The sequence below is a fragment of the Pelophylax lessonae genome (genome assembly GCF_965119305.1).
Source record: "Pelophylax lessonae genome assembly, chromosome: 4".
NCBI classification, from domain to species: domain Eukaryota; kingdom Metazoa; phylum Chordata; class Amphibia; order Anura; family Ranidae; genus Pelophylax; species Pelophylax lessonae.
The window spans coordinates 570,751,617-570,775,997 of NC_138771.1; the positions used below are offsets into that span (position 1 = coordinate 570,751,617).

The 24,381-nt window shown below is 42.1% G+C and overlaps 1 protein-coding gene across 1 annotated transcript in view; it reads right to left on the reverse strand.

Moving 5' to 3' along the window:
* Window positions 1–7,692, reverse strand: part of PLAT (plasminogen activator, tissue type) — a 68,585-nt gene extending 60,893 nt beyond the window's left edge. The window contains exon 1 of the mRNA XM_082252797.1: window positions 7,460–7,692. The gene's annotated coding sequence lies outside the window, so the exon portion shown is untranslated. The remainder of the gene's footprint in view (window positions 1–7,459) is intronic.
* Between the last annotated feature and the right edge of the window lie 16,689 nt (window positions 7,693–24,381).

Here is a 24,381-nt window from a genome sequence, read left to right on the forward strand (position 1 = left end):
TATTATATAAATTAGATCTATACACCACACACTGCGTCCTATACACTGATATACAGAGGAGAAAAGTCCTATTATATAAATGAGATCTATACACCACACACTGCGTCCTATACACTGATATTCAGAGAAAAAAAGTCCTATTATATAAATTAGATCTATACACCGCACACTGCGTCCTATACACTGATATACAGAGGAGAAAAGTCCTATTATATAAATGAGATCTATACACCCCACACTGCGTCCTATACACTGATATCCAGAGGAGAAAAGTCCTATTATATAAATGAGATCTACAGTGGGTACGGAAAGTATTCAGACCCCCTTAAATTTTTCACTCTTTGTTATATTGCAGCCATTTGCTAAAATCATTTAAGTTCATTCTTCTTCCTCATGAATGTACACATAGCACCCCATACTGACAGAAAAACACAGAATTGTTGACATTGTTGTAGATTTATTAAAAAAGAAAAACTGAAATATCACATGTTCCTAAGTATTCAGACCCTTTGCTGTGACACTCATATATTTAACTCAGGTGCTTTCCATTTCTTCTGATCATCCTTGAGATGGTTCTACACCTTCATTTGAGTCCAGCTGTGTTTGATTATACTGATTGGACTTGATTAGGAAAGCCACACACCTGTCTATATAAGACCTTCCAGATCACAATGCATGTCAGAGCAAATGAGAATCATGAGGTCAAAGGAACTGCCTGAAGAGCTCAGAGACAGAATTGTGGCAAGGCACAGATCTGGCCAAGGTTACAAAAAGATTTCTGCTGCACTTAAGGTTCCTAAGAGCACAGTGGCCTCCATAATCCTCAAATGGAAGACGTTTGGGACGACCAGAACCCTTCCTAGAGCTGGCCGTCCGGCCAAACTGAGCTATCGGGGTAGAAGAGCCTTGGTGAGAGAGGTAAAGAAGAACCCAAAGATCACTGTGGCTGAGCTCCAGAGATGCAGTCAGGAGATGGGAGAAAGTTGTAGAAAGTCAACCATCACTGCAGCCCTCCACCAGTCGGGGCTTTATGGCAGAGTGGCCCGACGGAAGCCTCTCCTCAGTGTAAGACACATGAAAGCCCGCATGGAGTTTGCTAAAAAACACCTGAAGGACTCCAAGATGGTGAGAAATAAGATTCTCTGGTCTGATGAGACCAAAATAGAACTTTTTGGCCTTAATTCTAAGCGGTATGTGTGGAGAAAACCAGGCACTGCTCATCACCTGTCCAGTACAGTCCCAACAGTGAAGCATGGTGGTGGCAGCATCATGCTGTGGGGGTGTTTTTCAGCTGCAGGGACAGGACGACTGATTGCAATCGAGGGAAAGATGAATGCGGCCAAGTACAGGGATATCCTGGACAAAAACCTTCTCCAGAGTGCTCTGGACCTCAGACTGGGCCAAAGGTTTACCTTCCAACAAGACAATGACCCTAAGCACACAGCTAAAATAACGAAGGAGTGGCTTCACAACTCAGTGACTGTTCTTGAATGGCCCAGCCAGAGCCCTGACTTAAACCCAATTGAGCATCTCTGGGGAGACCTAAAAATGGCTGTCCACCAACGTTTACCATCCAACCTGACAGAACTGGAGAGGATCTGCAAGGAGGAATGGCAGAGGATCCCCAAATCCAGGTGTGAAAGACTTGTTGCATCTTTCCCAAAAAGACTCCTGGCTGTATTAGATCAAAAGATGGCTTCTACTAAATACTGAGCAAAGGGTCTGAATACTTAGGACCATGTGATATTTCAGTTTTTCTTTTTTAATAAATCTGCAACAATGTCAACAATTCTGTGTTTTTCTGTCAGTATGGGGTGCTATGTGTACATTCATGAGGAAGAAGAATGAACCTAAATGATTTTAGCAAATGGCTGCAATATAACAAAGAGTGAAAAATTTAAGGGGGTCTGAATACTTTCCGTACCCACTGTATACACCACACACTGCGTCCTATATACTGATATACAGAGGAGAAAAGTCCTATTATATAAATGAGATCTATACACCACACACTGCGTCCTATACACTGATATACAGAGGAGAAAAGTCCTATTATATAAATGAGATCTATACACCCCACACTGCGTCCTATACACAGATATACAGAGGAGAAAAGTCCTATTATATAAATGAGATCTATACACCACACACTGCGTCCTATACACTGATATACAGAGGAGAAAAGTCCTATTATATAAATGAGATCTATACACCACACACTGCGTCCTATACACTGATATACAGAGGAGAAAAGTCCTATTATATAAATGAGATCTATACACCGGAACACTGCTTCCTATATACTGATATACAGAGGAGAAAATTCCTATTATATGAATGAGATCATTAAACCACACGCTGCGTCCTATACACTGATATAGAGAGAAAAAAAGTCCTATTAAATAAATGAGATCTATACACCGCACACTGCGTCTTATACACTGATATACAGAGAAAAAAAGTCCTATTATATAAATGAGATCTATACACCGCACACTGCGTCCTATACACTGATATACAGAGGAGAAAAGTCCTATTATATAAATTAGATCTATACACCACACACTGCGTCCTATACACTGATATTCAGAGAAAAAAAAGTCCTATTATATAAATGAGATCTATACATCGCACACTGCGTCCTATACACTGATATCCAGAGGAGAAAAGTCCTATTATATAAATGAGATCAATACACCGCACACTGCATCCTATACACTGATATACAGAGGAGAAAAGTCCTATTATATAAATGAGATCTATACACCGCACACTGCGTCCTATACACTGATAAACAGGGGAGAAAAGTCCTATTATATAAATGAGATCTATACACCGCACACTGCGTCCTATACACAGATATCCAGAGGAGAAAATTCCTATTATATAAATGAGATCTATACACCACACACTGCATCCTATATACTGATATACAGAGGAGAAAAGTCCTATTATATAAATGAGATCTATACACCACACACTGCGTCCTATACACTGATATACAGAGGAGAAAAGTCCTATTATATAAATGAGATCTATACACCACACACTGCGTCCTATACACTGATATACAGAGGAGAAAAGTCCTATTATATAAATGAGATCTATACACCGGAACACTGCTTCCTATATACTGATATACAGAGGAGAAAATTCCTATTATATGAATGAGATCATTAAACCACACGCTGCGTCCTATACACTGATATAGAGAGAAAAAAAGTCCTATTAAATAAATGAGATCTATACACCGCACACTGCGTCTTATACACTGATATACAGAGAAAAAAAGTCCTATTATATAAATGAGATCTATACACCGCACACTGCGTCCTATACACTGATATACAGAGGAGAAAAGTCCTATTATATAAATTAGATCTATACACCACACACTGCGTCCTATACACTGATATTCAGAGAAAAAAAAGTCCTATTATATAAATGAGATCTATACATCGCACACTGCGTCCTATACACTGATATCCAGAGGAGAAAAGTCCTATTATATAAATTAGATCTATACACCGCACACTGCGTCCTATACACTGATATACAGAGGAGAAAAGTCCTATTATATAAATGAGATCTATACACCGGAACACTGCTTCCTATATACTGATATACAGAGGAGAAAATTCCTATTATATGAATGAGATCATTAAACCACACGCTGCGTCCTATACACTGATATAGAGAGAAAAAAAGTCCTATTAAATAAATGAGATCTATACACCGCACACTGCGTCTTATACACTGATATACAGAGAAAAAAAGTCCTATTATATAAATGAGATCTATACACCGCACACTGCGTCCTATACACTGATATACAGAGGAGAAAAGTCCTATTATATAAATTAGATCTATACACCACACACTGCGTCCTATACACTGATATTCAGAGAAAAAAAAGTCCTATTATATAAATGAGATCTATACATCGCACACTGCGTCCTATACACTGATATCCAGAGGAGAAAAGTCCTATTATATAAATGAGATCAATACACCGCACACTGCATCCTATACACTGATATACAGAGGAGAAAAGTCCTATTATATAAATGAGATCTATACACCGCACACTGCGTCCTATACACTGATAAACAGGGGAGAAAAGTCCTATTATATAAATGAGATCTATACACCGCACACTGCGTCCTATACACAGATATCCAGAGGAGAAAATTCCTATTATATAAATGAGATCTATACACCACACACTGCATCCTATATACTGATATACAGAGGAGAAAAGTCCTATTATATAAATGAGATCTATACACCACACACTGCGTCCTATACACTGATATACAGAGGAGAAAAGTCCTATTATATAAATGAGATCTATACACCACACACTGCGTCCTATACACTGATATACAGAGGAGAAAAGTCCTATTATATAAATGAGATCTATACACCGGAACACTGCTTCCTATATACTGATATACAGAGGAGAAAATTCCTATTATATGAATTAGATCATTAAACCACACGCTGCGTCCTATACACTGATATAGAGAGAAAAAAAGTCCTATTAAATAAATGAGATCTATACACCGCACACTGCGTCTTATACACTGATATACAGAGGAGAAAAGTCCTATTATATAAATTAGATCTATACACCACACACTGCGTCCTATACACTGATATACAGAGAAAAAAAGTCCTATTATATAAATGAGATCTATACACCGCACACTGCGTCCTATACACTGATATACAGAGGAGAAAAGTCCTATTATATAAATTAGATCTATACACCACACACTGCGTCCTATACACTGATATTCAGAGAAAAAAAAGTCCTATTATATAAATGAGATCTATACATCGCACACTGCGTCCTATACACTGATATCCAGAGGAGAAAAGTCCTATTATATAAATTAGATCTATACACCGCACACTGCGTCCTATACACTGATATAGAGAGGAGAAAAGTCCTATTATATAAATGAGATCTATACACCGCACACTGCGTCCTATACACTGATAAACAGGGGAGAAAAGTCCTATTATATAAATGAGATCTATACACCGCACACTGCGTCCTATACACAGATATCCAGAGGAGAAAATTCCTATTATATAAATGAGATCTATACACCACACACTGCATCCTATATACTGATATACAGAGGAGAAAAGTCCTATTATATAAATGAGATCTATACACCACACACTGCGTCCTATATACTGATATACAGAGGAGAAAAGTCCTATTATATAAATGAGATCTATACACCACACACTGCGTCCTATACACTGATATACAGAGGAGAAAAGTCCTATTATATAAATGAGATCTATACACCGGAACACTGCTTCCTATATACTGATATACAGAGGAGAAAATTCCTATTATATGAATGAGATCATTAAACCACACGCTGCGTCCTATACACTGATATAGAGAGAAAAAAAGTCCTATTAAATAAATGAGATCTATACACCGCACACTGCGTCTTATACACTGATATACAGAGGAGAAAAGTCCTATTATATAAATGAGATCTATACACCGCACACTGCGTCCTATACACTGATATACAGAGGAGAAAAGTCCTATTATATAAATGAGATCTATACACCGCACACTGCGTCCTATACACTGATATACAGAGGAGAAAAGTCCTATTATATAAATTAGATCTATACACCACACACTGCGTCCTATACACTGATATTCAGAGAGAAAAAAAGTCCTATTAAATAAATGAGATCTATACACCGCACACTGCGTCTTATACACTGATATACAGAGAAAAAAAGTCCTATTATATAAATGAGATCTATACACCGCACACTGCGTCCTATACACTGATATACAGAGGAGAAAAGTCCTATTATATAAATTAGATCTATACACCACACACTGCGTCCTATACACTGATATTCAGAGAAAAAAAAGTCCTATTATATAAATGAGATCTATACATCGCACACTGCGTCCTATACACTGATATCCAGAGGAGAAAAGTCCTATTATATAAATTAGATCTATACACCGCACACTGCGTCCTATACACTGATATAGAGAGGAGAAAAGTCCTATTATATAAATGAGATCTATACACCGCACACTGCGTCCTATACACTGATAAACAGGGGAGAAAAGTCCTATTATATAAATGAGATCTATACACCGCACACTGCGTCCTATACACAGATATCCAGAGGAGAAAATTCCTATTATATAAATGAGATCTATACACCACACACTGCATCCTATATACTGATATACAGAGGAGAAAAGTCCTATTATATAAATGAGATCTATACACCACACACTGCGTCCTATATACTGATATACAGAGGAGAAAAGTCCTATTATATAAATGAGATCTATACACCACACACTGCGTCCTATACACTGATATACAGAGGAGAAAAGTCCTATTATATAAATGAGATCTATACACCGGAACACTGCTTCCTATATACTGATATACAGAGGAGAAAATTCCTATTATATGAATGAGATCATTAAACCACACGCTGCGTCCTATACACTGATATAGAGAGAAAAAAAGTCCTATTAAATAAATGAGATCTATACACCGCACACTGCGTCTTATACACTGATATACAGAGGAGAAAAGTCCTATTATATAAATGAGATCTATACACCGCACACTGCGTCCTATACACTGATATACAGAGGAGAAAAGTCCTATTATATAAATGAGATCTATACACCGCACACTGCGTCCTATACACTGATATACAGAGGAGAAAAGTCCTATTATATAAATTAGATCTATACACCACACACTGCGTCCTATACACTGATATTCAGAGAGAAAAAAAGTCCTATTAAATAAATGAGATCTATACACCGCACACTGCGTCTTATACACTGATATACAGAGAAAAAAAGTCCTATTATATAAATGAGATCTATACACCGCACACTGCGTCCTATACACTGATATACAGAGGAGAAAAGTCCTATTATATAAATTAGATCTATACACCACACACTGCGTCCTATACACTGATATTCAGAGAAAAAAAAGTCCTATTATATAAATGAGATCTATACATCGCACACTGCGTCCTATACACTGATATCCAGAGGAGAAAAGTCCTATTATATAAATTAGATCTATACACCACACACTGCGTCCTATACACTGATATTCAGAGAAAAAAAAGTTCTATTTTATAAATGAGATCTATACACCGCACACTGCGTCCTATACACTGATATACAGAGGAGAAAAGTCCTATTATATAAATGAGATCTATACACTGCACACTGCGTCCTATACACTGATGTACAGTATAATGTAAAGAAGTTCTATAAGTGAAAGTTATGTCAGTGAAAAGTACAAAGTATTTTTTCTTCTTTTTTGGCATAATTCTGTAAGTCCAGCCTGAGGTTGGCCATCAGCCAGTCATTAGAACTAAGAATGTATCTTGTATTCAGAGAGATGTCACTTACCTCTGCACAGCAGCTGCCTGTGTAATGTGCAGAATTCCACATTGCAGCGTTCTTTATAAAGCTGGTGATATGGGGGCAGTCAAGTCTTGAGTCAGCTTTCATTTACATCATCACTCTCCACCCTCACTGTGGTCACTTTAATGAGATCAGAACTCTGTGATGACCCTTTATTGAAGATATTATTATTTCAGTCCTCCCCTGCTGGTCGCTGTCGCTTTTTTTCTGAATAACCGGAAAGCTGGTATTAACAGGAAAAGTTGCAGAATTGAACCTGCATGGTGTGAAGAGGAAGAGAAGGCAGCTGCCAGTGCTGCAGTATTTTATAAGGCAGTGTTGAAACAGGAAAAGAGAAAATGATTTCTAGAGATGTCGAAGAACGCAGAGTGCAGAGAAATCAGGGGTACGATTCAGGGCTCCTGCAAGTGAACAGTCCTTGAGGACCGATTCTCACTTTGCATTCTTGTGCTTTGCATTAATGTGTTGCCTTACACATAAAAGTGTGTTGCGTGAAGGCAGCTGATTTACTTTGACTGGGCTGCTAACACACCAGAATTGACAAAAAAGGTGGACAAACAAAGCGCACCACCACCCACAGTAGTGTATGTAGCACCCTCCTAGGTAGGTGCTAGTGAGAAAGTATAGTTTTGAGCTATGTTTGCTTGCCAGAGGAGCTGCAGGTAAATCTATATTTCTCTCTGCCTATCAGGGAGCAGGATCTATTCGTGAGGTCTGCTCGTTGCGCTCAGTATGCAATTCATTCAGTCTGAAGAGAGTTTCACGCTGGTCCAATAGAGAGGCATGTTGGACAGTTGGAGGAAACCTGACGAATGGATGCATGGGCTTTTGATACAGTCCTGATGATTGGCAGAGGGCAAGCTGCCTTGGTGCATGTTGGGATACTGTATAAAAGCCAGGAGCACATGTGCTAGGGGGCTTTCGTTAAAGAGCGGAGTCCTGGAGGGGGCGGCTGCCTCCCCCTCTGTAGAGGTGCCATGCGGTCTCAGGAGGTCGTTCTGAGGGCCGTAGGAGTGGTCAATAGGAGCTGAACCCAGAGGTCCAGGGAAGCTGACTGAGAGGGGAGACACTGGAGGTCCTGTTCCTGCAGTAGCATCAGTACAGGAACTCGTGTCAAGGGGCCTGACCTGAGGGGGGCCAACTCTCCTCATAGGATAGTCAGTGGACGGGTGTCAGCAGGAAGAGGTTGCTAGGGAGACTGTTTATTTCTGTCAAGAGCCAACAGGAGCAAGGGGAGATACAGGAGCTTTAATCATAACCGAGTGTTGGTAACCAGGCGAGCCCGCAGAGTCAGTATCCAGCAGTCCTTATGGGGCAGTGCTACATGTATTTGTTGTGATGCACTGCAATGGTATGGTGCAAGTGCAATGCACTGCAATGTTGTGGTGCACTGCATTTCCTTAGTGCGTTACTGTTCTGCATTGCAAAAGCTTATTTCAGCCAAGAGTTTAATGGATTGCAGATATGGCATATGGATAGAAGTCTCATTTCTCATTTCTAATGTGTCACCTACATGTGTACAAGTTCAGGGGTGTATTCATTATAATGTCCAATGTCCAAGAAAGCTTGATGACTCCCAAGTGTCTTTCAATTGGAGGGAATGACTTTTAGAACAGGGGTCCCCAAAGTTTCTAAATAAAGGGCCTGTTTACTGCCTTCAGACTTTAAGGGGGCCTGGATGTGGCCAGTGGGAGTACAAAATATATATATAGCACCTGTTGTCAGTAGTAGGAAGAATAGTGCCCCATTGTTGGTGTCAGTTAGAGGAATATTGCTCTGTCATTGGTGTCAGAGGAATATTGCCCCATCGTTGGTGTCTGTGGGAGGATTAGGCCCCTATCATTGGTGTCAATGAGAGGAATAGTGCCCATCGTTGGTGTCAACGGGGGGAATAATGCTCCATCATTGGTGTAAATGGGAGGAATGATGCCCCATTGTTGGTGTCAGTGTGAGGAATAATGCCCCATCATTGGTGTCAGGGGGGGGGGTAATAGCATCCCATTGTATGAGTCAGTGGGAGGAACAGTGCCCTATAGTTGGTATCAGTGGTAGAAATAGTGTCCCATCATTGGTGTCAGTGGGAGGAATAATGCCCCGTCGTTGGTGCCAGTGGGAGGAATAGCATCCCATTGTATGAGTCAGTGGAAGGAACAGTGCCCTATCGTTGGTATCAGTGGGAGAAATAGTGTCCCATCATTGGTGTCAGTGGGAGGAATAATGCCCCGTTGTTGGTGCCAGTGGAAGGAATAATGCCCCATCGTTGGTGTCAGTGGGAGGAATAATACCCCATTGTTTGTGCTAGTGGGAGGAATAGTGGCTAGCATCAGTGGGAGGAATAATGCCCCATCCTTGGTGTCAGTGGGAGGAATAGTGCCTATGATCAGTGGGAGGATATTTGGCCCTGCAGCTTATGCATGCATTTGCAAATGTGTGCTAACTAAACCCCTGTTTTTAACGCATACTATTAGACAGGTTAATTTGGTTGGTAAGCAGACTGGTTGGTGAGTTAAGCTGGCAATTTTTCTAGTTTTGTCTTGCAAGCGTTGACCTTCCATGTGCTCCTTGCTGTGAAGGCCAGTTATAGGTGCGGGCAGGGACCATTTTGTTAGTTCTTCAAGGGCTAGGCAAGGTCAAGCAAAGGGCTGCATCCGGCCCATGGGCCACAGTTTGAAGACCACTATTGTAGAACATAATCCTTTTTTTTTTTCCTCAGTTGTCCCTCATTTTGGTCTTCTGTATAGACTTCTGTAAAAAAAAAGGAAATTTTAACCCATTCACTGGAATCTCATATAAGCTTTAACTCTTTAATGTAATATCATAAAGTGTTTTAAATCTTTTTAAATATGTGGTTTTAATTAAATACATATTAGTGTCAAAATGGAAAGTCATATATTCATATTCACATCGTATTTCAGATATTTCTCGTCTACTGCGAAATTATCTTGATATTTGTAAACTTACTCTGTTAGGATTCCCCACATATTTAGTTCCTAGAATTCTGTGACATGTAGTCACTATACCCTGTGGGTAGACACTGCTGTGTCACACATTTCACAGAGCCTGCCTTCTGATCTACAGAGGTACTGAGAGGAGGAGTTTCAGGAGGCGGAGTCAGTACAGGAATCACTGCTTGCAGGCAGCAAGGTACCCTGGGATATGTGGTCCTTAGAACTGGAGAAAGTTGTGAAAAGAGATGGGCAGCAGTCATGAAAGGGGATTTTTCAAGTAAACTTATGTTTTTATAACTATTGTTTGTATTATTATTATAATGCTGATGTTATAAAATTAAAGTGTATGCTGTGACCATAGAAATCCTGGTGACCTTGTCATGAAGATCTGTTCTGGCACTTACTGTGGAACGCTACCTCCCTGTCTTCCAATAGTTTTTCTGTATTCTCCCTCCCATGTGCTCCAGTTTGAGACACACTGCACAAGTGTGGTATACCATTGATAAAATCAGCAAACCAGTTTACAGCAATGGTGTTTAGCTGATTCTGGAGAAATTGCATGTAGAAAGGAAGTTGCTGAGATAAGCAGTGCTGTGATTAAAAAAACAAAAAAAAAACAAATGATAACAAAAAGGTGTAAACAGTCGTTTTATGGAAAATAAGACTTTCATCCAGCCTTTAAATTACTGCATTTGCTATTTTTATAAACCAAAATAAAGGAGACATAGTAGTACAAAAAAAAAGCAATTGTGAGTTTAACCAAATGCAAGGTTCTGTCCTTTGCCTGCATAGCTTGAGGTAAATAAGTGTCACTCTTTGGTCTCATTTGCACTAGCGGTTGGGGGGCAGTAAAACCTTGTGGCTGAGCTGCACTTTGCCACCCCCAGCATCCCCCCTCCCCCTTTAGCTGAAAATGCAGCGGCCAGTGGTGTGCATATGCCAGGGCTGCGATGCATTGCTTTATGGTCGCGGCAGGATTAAACCTCCTTTCGCTTACAGAAACTTACAGTATCTGCAGATTGAAAAGGAAAAGGTGATTTGAAACAACATTGAATTACAAGACGGCATGTATAGCAATTGTATATAGCTATTTTTGTATGTTTTTTTTAAATCCTGGAGTTCTGCTTCAAAGTGATTCAAAAAGCATAAGGTTTTTTTTTTTTTTTAACCTTCTGCATTCTCTGCATTAAGGTGAAAAAACCATCCATCACCAGCTCCCCCCTTACCTTGCTCCTCTTTCGATCTGGCGGTGTGCCCGTCTGCCAGAGCACTGCTCTCTCTTCCTTTATTCACAGGACACAGAGGGATCAGTTGGCGCCATTGGCTCCTGTTGCTGTCAATCCTGAGAAGAGAGGGCAGGGTCGAGACATGTCAATGGACTCACAGAGCCCGGCTCAGGGGGCATTCGTGCTTTGATTGTCTATAGACTTACAGTGCCTGACTCAGGGGGCATTCATGCTCTGCATGTCTATGGACTCACAGAGCCTGGCTCAGGGGGCATTCATGCTCTGCATGTCTATGGACTCATAGAGCCTGGCTCAGGGGGCATTCAAGCAAGAGGCTGAGCACACAGTGGTTTCAGGCTAAATCCAGCAAGAAACCTGTGGGAAGATGTTGAGAGGTGTCAGACAGGGCTGAGACATGCTCTGCATGTCTATGGACTCACAGAGCCCGGCTCAGGGGGCATTTAGGCAAGAGGATGAGCACACAGTGCCAGCAGGGGACCCCAGGAGAAGATGTAATGAGCCACTCTGTGCAATGCTATTGCACAGAGCAGATAAGTTTAACATGTTGATTAATTTAATTTGTAAAAAATGAGCCTTTACAACCAGTTTCAGGCTAAATCCAGAAACCTGTAGGAAGATGTTCAGAGATGTCAGACAAGAGACAGCTGAAAAATAGCTATACAGCAGACCACATTCTGCCTCCAGTAGTACATTTGAATTGTCATTTTTACAAGCACATGACCAAAGGACAGAGCTTGTACAAGAGAACATTATTATTTAGAGGTGCTTTGGGTAGCATGATGTCATCGCCCTGTGTGTTGTAATGTCATGCTTGCAGCTTGTTTGTCCTCACTTTGTACTATAGAAGAATATTTGCAATATACTTTATACTGTAAATAAATAATAATGACTCCTCCTGTAGATGCAATACACTAAGGCCCCGTTCACACTGGGGCGATCCGACTTGCCGGGGCGACCTCATAGGTCGCGGCGCGCTGCTCGCACCGCGACCTCGGAGCGGCCGGCACGGACTTCATAACATTGAAGTCTATGCAGGTCACTCCGGGTCGCCCCAGTGCGACTTGTGTCGCTCCTTTTAGAACGGGTCCATAGCTTCTCTATGGCGAGCGACCTATGGCGACCTGTCAGGCGACCAGGTCGCCCCAGTGTGAACGGGGACTAAAAGGGCACCTCTAAGAAAATGACTAAACAGACAGCTGGAGAGAACTGATCAAATGATTGATGACCCAGCTAGTCCTTCCATGCTATATGACAACACTTTTTTCATATGTTTTAATTCCAAGACATTACCCCATATCTTGCAAGTTCTTTGAACAATTATGAACATTAGCACACAATATTAATGTCATTTTAAAAATCACTTCTGGTCTTTTAAAATCTGCAGCTTTTGTTAAATGAATTCTTGTTGATCCTGCCATGAAGGCCCTTGTTGTCCTGCATTGTCACTTGTCATTTCTTTGAACTGTATAAGGTTACTATTGTTCTGTTCTTGTATACTGATAACTAGTGGTGGTTTAGGGCCAATACAAGGTGTTCTATCGGGTTGAGCTCTGGATTCTGTGCAGGCCACTCAAGTTACTCCACCCCAAACTCGCTCATCCATGTCTTTATGGACTTTGCTTTGTGCACTGGTGTGCAGTCATGTTAGAACAGGAAGGCGCCATCCCCAAATTGTTCTCACAAAGTGGGAGCATGCAATAGTCAAAATGCTGATGCCTTATAAGTCCCCCTCACTGGAAATAAGGGGCCAAGCCCAACCCCCACACCATAAACCCCCCTCCACCAATTGCTTTGGACCAGTGCAAAAAGCAAGTTCCATAAAGGCACGTGAGTTTGGGATGAAGGAGGTTGACTGGCCTGCACAGAGTCCTGACCTCAACCTGATAGAACACCTTTTGGGAGGAATTAAAGCGGAGACTGTGAGTCAGGCCTTCTTGTTTCAACCTCACAAATGCACTTCTAGAAGAATCGTCAAACATTCCCATAGACACACTCCTAAACCTTGTGGACAGCCTTCCCAGAAGAGTTGAAGCTGTTATAGCTGCAAAGGGTGGGCCAACTCAATATTGAGCCCTACGGACTAAGACTGGGATGCGTTTAAATTCATGTGTGTGTAAAGGCAGGTGTCCCAATACTTTTGGTAATAAAGAGTATACAGTATATCGTATATATATATATATATATATATATATATAGCACTACTCCCTTGGCAGCTGATGATTATGGGTTCCCCTGGGTTACCATTAGCAACAACATGACAGTTTGACATTTTCCCAAGTGTTTTAGCTCAGTCAGGAAACAGTCCTGTAGCTTTGGTTTTTGTGTTTTTATTTGGAACTTGGATAGGAGAAGGGAATGAGTGGGATACTCCAACTTTATACAACTATGCATTGAATAAAGGGAAATGGTCAAAAACACTATCAATTGCAAACCACCTCCATCCCAAATTTTTCATAGAAAAGCAAAAAAGGAAGCCCAGTGGGACTTTGAGTGAGGTGGATGCAAAAAATGATTGAAAAACATAAGTATACAATAACAAATTTATTTAGTACATGTATTACATCTCAAAAATGCATATTAACAAAAGACATCAATACATAGCATAAAAGCGTAATGGACAGTCTATGCACAATAGACTGGGTCGACTTGAAAATGCTGAGTAACGCTGAGTAACGCTAGTCACGGCTAGGCCACTGCTTCACTTTGCTCTTTGCTGTGAAGTATAAGTGAATGAGCTTTCTGAGGTAAACTGTACTGTACTGCTGAACAACTTCAGGGCCCTTCCTGGCACCCCCTTTGTTCCTAATCTTCAGGGTCAAATACACGGCACCCCCTTTACTGATACACTTCATGTATGAGCTAGCTCCTTGATCCCCTGACTTCTCTGGAGTGGTCCCCTCTCTCAGGCAGACCCTTAGGCAAATCCTCTGGTACATAAGATACTGTTTTCCCCACAAGACTCTACCAGCAGCTCCACTTGTCAGCACTCTGGATCCTTCTGCAGCTCAGCTCTACACCTGGTGCACTAGGCCGGCCACCTGAACCACCTTCCTCACACCTGCAGGAGGAAAGACAGCCATCCACCTCCTCCTGGGACTTTGCTCCTGCCAAAAGACGCCCTGTCACATGCTCCCTCCGGATTTATTGCCAATCCCAGGATGCATTGCAGCAATTCTCACCCACTGAGACAGCCATAAACCCTGATGTGCTCCTGGTTAGGTTTCCTCCACTGTCCAACAAGCTCCCTCATTGGACACAGTGGGGATACTCCCCCAGACCCAGTAAATCACACCTGGAAATATGTGACAGGCAAAACTAACAGATCTGGCTCCCCTGATTATTATTATACAGGATTTATATAGCGCCAACAGTTTGCGCAGCGCTTTACAGTGTGGGGGAAGACAATACAGTTACAGTACAATTCAATACAGGAGGAATCAGAGGGCCCTGCTCGTTAGAGCTTACAATCTAGAAGGGAGGGTCAAGTGAAACAAAAGGCAGTAACCAAGGGGGATGGGCAGATGGAAAAAATGGAGGTAGAGTTGTTAGGTGTGGGTAGGATAGGCTTCGCTGAAAAGGAGGGTTTTTGGGGATCGCCTAAAAGCTAATAGAGTAGGAGATAATCGGACAGATAAGGGTAATGGGCCATACACACTATAAGATTTTCTGAAGACTTTTTCCTTTAGATTTACCAAAACCATATAATATGAGGTCAAACCTAAACACTTTCAATTTGTATGCAATCTGGCAGGCCCTTGCACTACATAGAAAAGGTAAATCTGAAGGAAAAAGTCTTCAGAAAATCTTATAGTGTGTATGGCCCTTAAGGATAAGCAGAAAGAACCACTTGATGCTTTTTCCTAGCACCTACCTAGGAGGGTGCTACATATATATATATATATATATATATATATATATATATTGTGAGGAATTGGCTCGGTGGTAGGCGTGGATGACCCCTTTGGGGGTGCGTTTTCACAGAGAGATAGCTGAGCAGTGGTTGCAAACAACACTGATTTATTCATGCAATTTACTTTGCACAATTGCAAGCCTCAAAACAGCCAAAATAAAATAAAATAAATCCTTGCCACTGTGGGCTGCTACCTTCTCACACACTGGAACCTATCTAATGAAGTCTGTCCCCAACCTACTGTTGGGCAGACTTGGCTGATCACACAGCAGACTCTCAATAGTCCATGTTTTATCTCTTCACATTGAACATGTCCCTTTTCCTCTTCACATTGAACATGTGTAATGTTCCGGTACCTTTGGTACCCTAAATTACACTTTCCACAAGTGTATGCGCCCTACCATTTACTTTTGGAAAGGTGCGCATACACCTTTAAGACTGGAGCTGTCATCACTCAGCGCCGGACTAGATGGCTATTTAAGGCGTCGGTTCTCACTCACATGTGTTCGTTCAAACACCCTTATCTGGATGCTAACCTTGCTTGAAGCTTCCATGCTTGCAAGCTTACTTCGCTGACGGAACCTCGCTGCGCTGATCCCTGTATCCCGCTACTGGATCATCCGCCTCTCCTGAACCACCCTTCGGCTGTATCGCTAATAGTGCTAAGTACCCCGCAGGGGAATTCTCTATAAACTTATACTAAGCTTACACTATCTAGCTCTGCATAGTAGAGACTGTTTATCACATCTGCATAAACTAGATTGCTAGCTCTTGAGACTACTGCTACTTTTCTGCACTGGGTTGATCTCTTTTGTATGTCCACCTGCTATTCTATCATCTGCTATCATACAACATTGCTAAACCTTCCTGCATCCATCTGCTACTGTCTCACCTTCAAGTGTCTATCACCTACCACCTCCACTCAACCTATCCCTCAACCTTCATCATTGTGTTACCACATGCATAAAGTCACTCTAGGAACCAGCTTGCTAATTGTGTGTATTTACTAGCTGAAATAAGACCTTCCACACATGAGTCATTGAGGTTGGGAATGGTATCTCAGCATATCTCTTACATGACTGCTGACGTGGAACTATTTCTGCAGCTGAAAATCCACACCGTATAAAAACGCAGGAGCGTTACAACATGTCCCTTTTCCTCTTCACATTGAACATGTCCCTTTTCCTCTTCACATTGAACATGTCCCTTATTTCTTCCACATAGAAATAGTTTGTTTTCTCACCTTGAGAAGTGTTCACAACTGGTTACCCTCCTTAGCGCACATCACTTCAGGGGGTCTTCTCCCATGCTCACCAGCTTGTCGGGAGGCACTCATCTGTCTGTCCTCCTCTCCCAGCCCACACGGCGACAGGAGGCAGCCATCCATAGACTTCCTCTGGACAAATTATAGAGGCCTTCATTTCCTCATTCCGAACAGCTGAAGGCCTTTCAACTTCTTTACACCTTCCTGCTGCCTTTGGCAGCCGACACCCTATAGTAATTGGTGAACTTTCGAAACCAGGTGAGAATGTGTCTCCTCTCTGTGACTACATTCCCCGATTTACCTGACTTCCTGTCACATACCCCCCCCCCCCTCTTGTTTCAACCCTAGGGTTGGGACACAGATTTCCAGGCACGCATGTGTCAAGCACTGCTGACTCTCACTGATAAGCCTCCTATTATCCTCAAGCTTCCGGATGAAACTGTTTCTGTCATCTTCATTGACAGATTTCTCATAAATGCCACACAGTTTGTCTCTCATCTCATATACACATTCTTCAACTGCATTTTTGGCATCATTTTGCTCCTTCTTGTTTCTGTCATCTTCATTGACAGATTTCTCATAAATATCAGACAGCTTGTCCCTCATAACCGTCTGTCCTATCCACCATGGAGGACCGTGATCCATAGGCAACTCAATTGTGCTAGTCTTAATGTCTTTAACATTCTTGAGCCGCCTCTCTCTGCAATCCATGAATGTTTTCCACAAAACTTTGAGAACCTCTGCTTCACTAAGCTTTGTTCCAAGTAGGGACTCTTGACGTCCCTCTGTGACTTGAGTTGCCTCTCCATACAGCTGTACACAATCATTGACTCTTTGTTTCTTGAGCTTAGCTTGCTCTAAGATGCTGTGCAGAGGGCCTTCCATTTGCCACAACAGGCTGTCACACATTTCTTCAAAGTGACCCCTGTTCATTTTTCTAGCGACATCATCAACTTTCCTTCCACCAACATATGGGTCAAAGGCAACAACACAGTTGAACCCAGCGATCTGGGTGGTATTCATTATAGACCTACTCTCTGCATCAGTGAAGAAGCATGGAACTGCAACACATTCTTTTACAGGTTTCTTCAATGCACTTTCTGCTGAACTATTTGACCGCTCAAGGTCACCTAGTTCCTTTTCTCTATCTGAATTCCACATGGAATGCATCTCAAGATCACGCTCAAACTTCTGCCACCTGTCTTTCACCAGTTCCATTTTGGAAATATTCCCTGAAAGGCACTTATTCATTTGCTTCACGTTTTCACCAATAGCCTTAGTTTTCTCCACTAGGTGGCGTTTGCTTTTTTCTCCCAGATTTATATCACTTGCTTTAGTTTTCTCCGCTTTAGTTTTCTCCACTAGGTTTTCAGCCTGAACTGAGAAATCATCACATTTCTTACACAGCTCCTTTGTTTGCTGAAGTTCTAATGATTCATTTTCCAATGCTTGAAGTTTTTGAAGGAACGGTTTATTCCAGAGGGGTGATTCAAGCCACATGTCATCACATTTCTGAGGCTCACTCAGGACAGACCCCAAAACACTGATCCTTTTAAAAACTGCATCAGGCACACTATCCCCTCTTTGGGACAGATCCTCTGTTGCCTGTAATTCCTCTTCCAGTTCCTGCAACGGAATCTTCATCTATTCTACTTGCTGTTCTAAGGCTCGCTTAGACTCTTCTAGCTCCTGAACGCTTTTCACAACATCATCCTTGGAGCTGACCAAATCTTCCATTTCTGTACGCAGCTGTTTGTTAACACTTTCTAGTTCAGCCTTACACTCTAGAGCTTCCTCCAAGGAGCGAGCCAAGAACAGGGCTTTGCTCTCGTTATCACGCGCCTCCGTTTTTGCACGGTCGCGTTCTTCTGCATATTTTGCAGACACAGTCTTCTCCTCACCAAGCATCTGATCAAACCTCTTTTTCACATCTTCAACACACTCCAATGAACCAACGCTTTCTCCCATGCGTTTTTTCATATCCGCTATCTGAGCTTGCAATGTTGCGACTTGCTTTGATAGGTTTTTCTTTGCTTCCTCCTCCTCTTTTAATTGTTCCAGGAAGCCATTTTTCTCATCTTCCATTTGTTTGAGCTTTGTGCTCAAACTCAGCCTTTGACACCTCTCTTCCTGTAAGAGTTCCTGCGTGTTTTGCAGCTGGGATTCCAAGATAGAAAAATCTTCCGCAATTTCTCTAAATTTGCTGTCTGCTTGAGAAAGCTGATTTGTGACATTGTCCAACTCAACCTGCAGTCGGTTTGCCTTCTCTGACAGCTTAGCACACAATCGGTCACCTTCTGACACCTTGACTTGCGATTCCAGAAGCTGTGCCTCTACTTTTTTTCTCTTGTGTTCCGAATCTCCTTTTCCCTGCATAAGAGCCTTCACCTTATTGGCTAGTTTCTGGGAATGAGACTGTAATTCTGCCACACAGGCTTCTTTCTTCTTTAGCTGCTGCTGGAAACGTTGGGCTTCATCTTTCCAACTTTCACAGTCTGCACGTAATTCATCTACCACATTGCTCAAAGTGGTGAGCTCATACACAGTACTTAATAATTTAGCCTCTCTCTCACGTTTCTCCTTGTCGCTGAGAGACAATGTCGCTTTCAGAGCGACATTCTGTTCCTGCACCCCCTGCAGGTCTATTTTTGTAGCTTCCAAAGACTGAAGACTTTTTTCCAGCTGATTTTGCAACACCAACATATCACGCATACTTTGCTCCTGCAAAGTCTGAATTTCAACCTCCTTTTCCTTGAGGATGGTATCTTTCTCCATTATAGTCTCTCTGCGTTTTTGCAACTCGGAAAAAAGAAGAGCAGTGGATTCTTCCCACTGGAACACCTGAGCCTGCACGTTTCTATGCTCCATCCTAAGCAACTCCAGGGTATGTTCCTTTTCTTCCATTTTCCGTTTCAAGGCATCCATCTCAGCCCTGCACACATACTCGGTTTCCCTCAAACCGATGGCCTCCATTTGCTGCTGGCGTCTCTGATTCCAGCCTGCCATGTCCTCTTGGTGAGCTGCCATGCTCTCTTGGTGAGCCTGTTGTTGAGCTGAAAAGCTCAGCTGAAAATCCGCATTTGCCCCAGTGTTGCTAGGGACAACAACCTTTCTCTTTAGCCGATTCCGTTCAGGCATGGATGGGGCTGGTTCAGACGGTAGCATCCCCTCCATCCATAGAATCCGGTCTCTCATTTCAGCGATCCTTGCATCTTTCAGGCGTTTTGATCTCCCCATCTTTAGTCACTCCACAAAAAAATTTTCAAAGTCCAGCAAAACTTTTAAGACCACTGTCTCTTTAAAACTTAGTAGTTTTTTCTCTCTCTTGCAGGATCTCCTTTCCTGTACACACAGTTTGTGCAGTCCCTTGCACCAGACACAACAAAGTTCATCAAAATTTTTGAGACCGCTGTCTCTTTAAAACACATTTTTTTCTCTTTCAGGATCTTCTCTCCTGCACACATAGATTGTGCAATCTCGTGCACCAGACAAAGTTCATCAAACATATGCACTTCTTTGCAGGGATCTCTGCTTCTGCCCACTGCATACCTCCACCATATGTGAGGGATTGGCTCGGTGGTAGGCGTGGATGATCCCTTTGGGGGTGCGTTTTCACAGAGAGATAGCCGAGCAGTGGTTGCAAACAACACTGATTTATTCATGCAATTTACTTCACACAATTGCAAGCCTCAAAACAGCCAAAATAAAATAAAATAAATCTTTTCCACTGTGGGCGGCTACCTTCTCACACACTGGAACCTATCTAATGAAGTCTGTCTCCAACCTACTGTTGGGCAGACTTGGCTGATCACACAGCAGACTCTCAATAGTCCATGTTTTATCTCTTCACATTGAACATGTCCCTTTTCCTCTTCACATTGAACATGTCCCTTTTCCTCTTCACATTGAACATGTTTGTTTTCTCACCTTGAGAAGTGTTCACAACTGGTTACCCTCCATAGCGCACATCACTTCAGGGGGTCTTCTCCCATGCTCACCAGCTTGTCGGGAGGCACTCATCTGTCTGTCCTCCTCTCCCAGCCCACACGGCGACAGGAGGCAGCCATCCATAGACTTCCTCTGGACAAATTATAGAGGCCTTCATTTCCTCATTCCGAACAGCTGAAGGCCTTTCAACTTCTTTACCCCTTTCTTGCTGCCTTTGGCAGCCGACACCCTATAGTAATTGGTGAACTTTCCAAACCAGGTGAGAATGTGTCTCCTCTCTGTGACTACATTCCTAGATTTACCTGACTTCCTGTCACAATATATATATATATATATATATATATATATATATATATATATATATATATATATATATATTTACTTTTTTCTTTTTTCTGTATATGCACAAACACATGCAGGGGCATATTATACAGTATTTGCACCTAAGACATGCAGTTCTGCATGTGTGATTTTCCTTTTCCAGAAACTAATGTGATAAGAAAGTTGTGAAAAACTGTCATGCAAAAAGTGTTTATTACCATTTTACTAATCCTCCCATGAGGTAATGTTTTCTTTGGAATTTATGGTGAATTGTGTTATCTAAACTGGAAGCCGCACTCATGACAGTATTTGACTTTTAAATAAAGAGTGGGCTCTCAAAGTGAACAAGATTAGGAGATGCAAAGTCAATAGCGTTCCAGATAAATTTGTTTTATATATTTATTGTGAAGATGGTGTTAGATAAGTGAGAAGAAAGAAAGAAAGCCAAAATGTTGGAGCCTTGCAGAGTCCCTTCCTCAAGGCGTAAGCGGTGACAATAAGAACAAACAAACTACACAATTATAAAATATATATCTTTAAGGATAAGTCCACCCTAAAATTAAAATCCCTGCATCTATAGATCTACACAATCTAAGACTGGGACCTGAAGAAGGAGGCTCCGCCTCCGAAACGCGTTGTCCGTGGCAACCAGCAGAAGCAGTATACCCGTGTGGAACCCTCCACTCCGTAGCCCCTTACTGCTTGTAGCTTCGGCTTTGGCTGAGGCTCACTTGTGTAGCGGTGCATGACGGCGGACTGGTGCGCAGGCACACTAGTACCGATACGTAGTGACCCGACGGTGGAGCCGTAAGCAGGAAGTAGGGGAGAGTGTGGTCATAGCGGCGGTAGCTGCAGGAGAGGAGACCGGAGTGAAACTACCTGGAGGGACGGGAGGAGCGAGGAGCTTCTGTTATCATGCCGATATGCGTTTGCAACAAGGATGAAAATGTGAGTGCATTTTAACTGTACTGTTTGTCCTCCAATAAAGCGATATTGCCCGAGATCTGCGTGCGCTTCCCTCTAATACAGATTACAATCTAAGCCTAACCTATCTAGCCCTGCAAAGAAGAAATCAGTAAATTTACCTTTTTTGAAGCCGATCCGATCCCACGCTGAGCTGTCAGCTGCGGCTTCACTGTGGAGGCGGTTGCAGAGGACACAGCAAGGACACAAGGTAAGCCCCATAGTAAGTCTATGGGTGACGTCACTCCCCATTCATTTCAAAGCCGTTGTGGGCCAAGTCCTCTGCAGAGCTTCCGCCGCTGGAGATCGGGTCGGATCGGCTTCAAAAAAGGTAAGTATACTGATTTCTTCTTTACAGTGTTAGTGTTAGAACGTGGAGATCTATAGATGCAAGGATTTTAGTTTTAGGGTGGACTTATCCTTTAACCAATTGCAACCCAAGTGTAATCTTTCTATGATGTCATACAGCATGCCTCAACAAGTTCCAAAATTGGTTACTATGTGATGCTCAAGTCACATGAAGTAAACAAAAAAATTTCTTTGACCACCCTATCCTAGGGTGAGAACGCTGCTCCTCCATAGATACAGTACAGTGAAAGAGCGTTGTCACCCTAGGACAGGAAAGGTGTTACTGGCAGGATAGCAGGTGAAAATAAAGAAAAAAATGTCTGATAAAAGAAAAAAAAAAAAACGAAACAACTAAATTGAAGGACTGATAAGCTTTCATATATAAGCTGAAATTTGTATATGGCAATTTTTACATAGGTAAATTGGTCCAGCTTGGACCTACATAAGTATGTATGTGTAACACTTGTAGGATCCCAGTGCAAGCTGGAAATCACTGTACTAGGCACCACTACTGCAGTGATCTCCACTAGATTCCGGGTCCCATGCCAAGAGGCTGCCCTGCTGCTTACTGAACCTAGAGGGTCACCTGCTTGACGCCATTCAGAAAACGCATTGCATTTTCTCAATTAATGCAAAGTGTTCTTTGATTGGAGGAGGTGGAGACAATGACGTCACTGCCCCCTTCTAGACCTCGTACAATCAAAGAATGCTTTGCATTCATTGAGAAAATGCAAAGGGTTCCCTGAATGGTGCCTGTGCTAAGCAAGCGGCATCCTTTGTTCACATTGCAGGAGGGCGGCCACTTGGCACGGGACTCAGAAGCTTGTGGGGATCACTGTAGTTGCGATTTCTAATACAGTGATTTTCAGCTTCCATGGGGATTAGCACACAGGTATAGCACCTATGTATTACATTGGTACCAGCTGGACATAAAAATTGCCATACCTAAACTACTTTGGAAACTCTATAAGGGCCAGTTCCCACCATAGAAATAGTCCTAATGTGTTCCGGAAGCTTTTCGTCATGCCCATTTTTTAAAATGTTTTTCCAGTGTCTTACGGCGTTTCAGTACAGTCCATTGCAGAAAAAATGCAACATGTTCTACTTTTTTTTTTCTGGAACTGGAACACACTTGAATTGATTGCACTGGTGTGAACTATGCAATTGAAAACTACATAACCTGCTTCTAAATAAGGACGTGTTACAGTGCATTTTTGGTGTGGTTAGGTGCGTTCCCATGCATTTTATTGCATTACTATACAGTCCAGTGCAGAAAAAATGCAGCATGTTCTACTTTTTTTCTGGCCCTGGAATTGACCGCACTTGTGTAAACTATGCCATCATTTTTGATGCAGAAAAAAACACACCGGACTGTACAGTATCTCCCAAAAGGGAGTACACCCCTCACATTTTTGTAAATATTTTATTATATCTTTTCATGTGACAACACTGAAGAAATGACACTTTGCTACAATGTAAAGTAGTGATCGTACAGCTTGTATAACAGTGTAAATTTGCTGTCCCCTCAAAATAACTCAACAGACAGCCATTAATGTCTAAACTGCTGGCAACAAAAGTAAGTACAAAAATGGCCAAATTGGGCCCAAAGTGTCAATATTTTGTGTTACCACCATTATTTTCCAGCACTGCCCTAACCCTCTTGGGCATGGAGTTCACCAGAGCTTCACAGGTTTCCATTGGAGTCCTCTTCCACTCCTCCATGACGACATCACGGAGCTGATGGATGTTAGAGACCTTGCGCTCCTCCACCTTACGTTTGAGGATGCCCCACAGATGCGCAATAGGGTTTAGGTCTGGAGAAATGCTTGGCCAGTCCACTGCATTTACCCTCTGCTTCTTTAGCAAGGCAGTGGTCATCTTGTAGGTGTGTTTGGGGTCGTTATCATGTTGGAATACTGCCCTGAGTCCCAGTATCTGAAGGGAGGGGATTAAACTCT